Below are 4,120 nucleotides of genomic sequence, written 5' to 3' on the forward strand. Positions count from 1 at the left end.
TCGCCACAGCCGCGAGATGCCCCGCCCATTCTCCCTTCCTTTTCGGCCAACCCTGCGCCCTTGCCCCTCTCGGATTGGTCGCTTCACCTGCTACTCAAGCGCAGCGAGCTCCCATTGGCTGCGAGAGGTCTCCTGGGCAGACGCACAGCGCTTGTTGCGGTGCCGAGCGCAGGTTGCTGAATGGGCGGGGGGGGGCGAGCTCTGCGCTGATTGGCTGCCGGGAGGGGCACTCTCTGCGCTGATTGGCTGCCGCGGGGTTTGAACGCTCCCCAACGGCCGCGCCGATAGACCCGGATGGAGAGGGAGGGGGAATCGCCTTCCCCTCATCGCCCTCCCCTCATCGCCCTCCCCTCATCGCCCTCCACACCAACCCAGGGCAGAGGGGGAAGGTCGCTGTGTCACCGCAAAAAACATTAATGCTGCTAAAAAGTAGAAAAAGGATATCGGTGTGTATCTCTCAATATTGAGTTTCGGAATAATCAGTTCGTAGGAAACAGGAGCTGCCAGGAAAATACGACTGGTCAGTATAAAAATCAACCAGCTGACTCCACGGCACCAGCCCCGAAATAAATTAATTACGCCAAATGCTTAAACCATCCTTTTATTTTTAATTTTCCCTAATGCTAAAACTTATTGGTACAGAAAGGAATTCTGTCGTAGGGGATCAGCATCCTGGAACCTGATTTAGCACAATGCTTCACTGCAAATGTAAACTCCCAATGTAAAAACAATGAGATATATATTTTCTATTCTAGAATGTTTTATTATTGCCAAATTGAGTTCTTAGATCTTCCAAACTTTTTTATGCAACAAATTTTTCATCAGCTCAGGTTTTTTCATTACAGATTCAACAGCTGTAAAAGTTCATTGACTTTTTATGATTTGGAAGAAAAATAGGAAAAAGTGTAAGAAAATGATAAGAGGTGTTGTTCATGTGGATGTAGATTTGCTGATGAGGTACACAGAAATTAGGACTGAGGGAAAGATTACAGAATAACAGCCTGGAAAACAGGTAATTTCAATGCTTACACGTCAAATTATTACACAATTACACAAGCCCTATAATTACTTTATTTCACACTGACTGACTAATTTCAATAATAACTTACAGCCAAAACACACCCTTACCTGATTTTGTCACCTTTAAGTACCCACTTGGGCCATCATTTTGCAGTTCCAGGCCAGGCCAACTTCCACTGGCTTTTCCACTGCTCTCTGCTTTCTCTGCACTCTTAAAACAAAAGTTCTTTTCAGCCAGGTCTCTTCCACATCTGGAACCAGGGGCCAGGTTTCTCCTAGGTTTGCAGCAAGTTCTGCAGTGCAGGAGTCAATATTACTTGTTTCTGGAAAAGACATTGGTGATTGCACATTTATTTTCACTTAATGTCAAGATCTTTAAAAACAAACAAAAAAAAGTGTATAAAATGTTGTGCCTGCAAAAACAGAACCATATTTATTTGGACAGGGGATTAAGAGGTGGTAAGATGTATAATTTCTCAGTTAAAGGTTTAAAAAAATAATATAATCAATACCCAAATGTTCGGTACATAAACAGAATGTACCTCTGCATTTGGGAGTGACTTGCATTAGCCAGTTTTTAATATACTTGAAAATCCAGAATTAGAAAGTGATAAAACAATTTGGTTATTCTGGTGAACCTGGAGTTTCAGGAACAGTAATCACTTAAAAAAAACACGGCTAAATTATTGGGACTTTTTAAAACAAGTGCATTTATCCTTACTAAAGATTAGCACGGGACTGATGACAAAATAATTACTATTTTTCATATGTTTGACATGTAAACATCAAAGCACTTTTCTTATAAAAGGCTCTGAAATAGAAACACCCATTATTTTGTGTTCTGTAAAATCTAACATGCAGCTGACACGTGCCATTTCTTCCAGTTAAATAGGCACCAGTAACCCAGGAGTACAACATTTATTTTGTAGTTAGTTTCCTCAAGTAGTGACACCCACAGGGAGAAAGTTTCAGGAGATTAAATCATTAAATAAATCCTGACATGACACCTGTGTGAAAGGAGGCATCTCATACCTGTGGCAAAAAGACAAGGAGAAATCAGAAAAGCTGATGGAATCCCAGGAGGCCCCGGGAGACCTTGGTGTTGTCCCGGGAAGCTGGGGTCCAGCACCTCTTTCTTGGCTTCACAGTGTGAGTTTACACAGGTAAACTGCCGGCTCCTAGATGTCTTGCAAGTATCCTGGGGTTTCATTTATCTCTTTTATACATTTTTAAACAAAGGGCTCTTTCTCAAACCACAGTGGTTTGTTGTTGGTTTGGTTCTTTGGGTTTTTTTTCAGTCAACTGACTTTTTTTAAGCACCTGGAAAACAACAGATTCCTCAAAGAGCCATTGATTCAGTTTAGCCAGAGCAGCAGTTTCCAAAAGGTGAGGAAGGGGAGAGATTAAGCACCAGATGTATGTGGGGGGTCAATGGGAGCATGAGAAACCTCAGAAAAATCCCATCCAACCTTTTTTATCTCTGCTTTGAGGAGATAAGTAGCTGAAAGAGGAGGGGAGCTCAGTTTTGCCAGAGGTTTGGAACAATGAGTTTTGTTGGAAGAGCTGGGTACCAATTATTTTACTCAGGATGCTGGGTGTGGGTTTTAGGGGCAAGAGCTTGGGAAAGCAAAGGAACAGGGGTATGCAAAGCAAGGGAGGCAGGGGAGCAGGGCAGAAGATGAAAGAGAAGGTGTGAGCACAAAATAACCCAGAAAGGCGCAACTTTGTATAAAAATCTGGAGACCTCAGGGACTTACCCTGTGCTGCTTTCTTGGCAAAGCTTGTTTCTTCCCTTCTGTAGTGTACCCAAACGGAAACCACAGAAAATCCATCTGCTGTTGTTAAGGTTAAAGATGCTTGAGGGTCTGATTTCCTCACTCATTCCAGAAACTTCCTTCTGCAACCTTTAGAATCAGCGAGGTGGTACTTCAGTTCCAGGAAAGTTAGAGTAAAAGCTGACCTTTTACTTCTTAAAAACGTATTTTTCTTATATTACGTTTTCATGTAAATTATTAAAGGAAACTTGTGCTTTCTGAGACTCTATTTATATTTCTATGTGACCTTTTAGTATTATGAATTCATCTTTAATTATTGTCATTGTTGAGTTTGGTGCTCATTCTTTTTGTTTGGTTTTTTTGTTCACTAGCATTATAATGTACATTAATCTATTTAAATCAATGTTTTAATTTGATGACGATAGGACTGTGACTAAGAAGTAATGACTTGTGTAAAGGCTGAACTCTTTAGTTTTTGGAATGAAAAAAATCTATGTAAAATTTTTTCCTGCCTTAGGTATAAGAAGTACTCCTGTGTTAAACCAAAATTTATTACTGACCCATGGTAAAAAAAAATAAAAACCCCAACAAATTCCCAATCCAAAACAAACTTACAAAATAAACGTATCGTAAAGAAATAATCTTTCTGGATTCATTTTGTGATGTGTTAAATGGGAATCAGTATGGTTTGTTTAGGTAAAATAAGGGTGTCCCTGAGTTCCTGGAAATACCTTGAATCTGAGATCCTCTCAAACTGACTTGAATTGATCCATGTTACAGCCTTCATCTCACCTCCTCAGCCTCTGGGCTCAGTGGAGAAGGACAAACCATACCTGAACATTCACATTCCTGTTCTCTGCTGGCAAGGAGCAGTCACCATTCACATCTGCTGCTGCTACAACCCTAAATATGAAAATCAAGGCCAGGTCTGACAGGGCTTGGAGCAGCTTGGTCTAGTGGAACGTGTCCATGTCCATGGCAGGGAGTTTGGAATGGGATGATCTTTAATGTCCCTTGCAACCCAAACCATTCTGCGGTTCCATGAAACTGGTGGCGTTTGCTTGTGGCTCGGGCTGGCTGCTGCGAGATCAGACCCCACAGAACCACTCAGCCTGAGGGGAGCAAAGGGTTTGGGTGTGGGTACAGGGGTCAGGTATAGGCACGGAGTGTCAGCAGTGGATGCGGGGTGCCAGCAGTGGGTACAGGGTGCCAGCAATGGGTACGGGGTGCCAGCAGTGGGTACAGGGTGCCAGGAGGCAGCACAGCAGATGTGAATGCTTTTGTTGGCCGAGCGCGATGGAGGAGCTCCGTCATCCCACGCCTCG

Source organism: Parus major, chromosome 9 (assembly GCF_001522545.3).
Source record: "Parus major isolate Abel chromosome 9, Parus_major1.1, whole genome shotgun sequence".
NCBI classification, from domain to species: Eukaryota; Metazoa; Chordata; class Aves; order Passeriformes; family Paridae; genus Parus; species Parus major.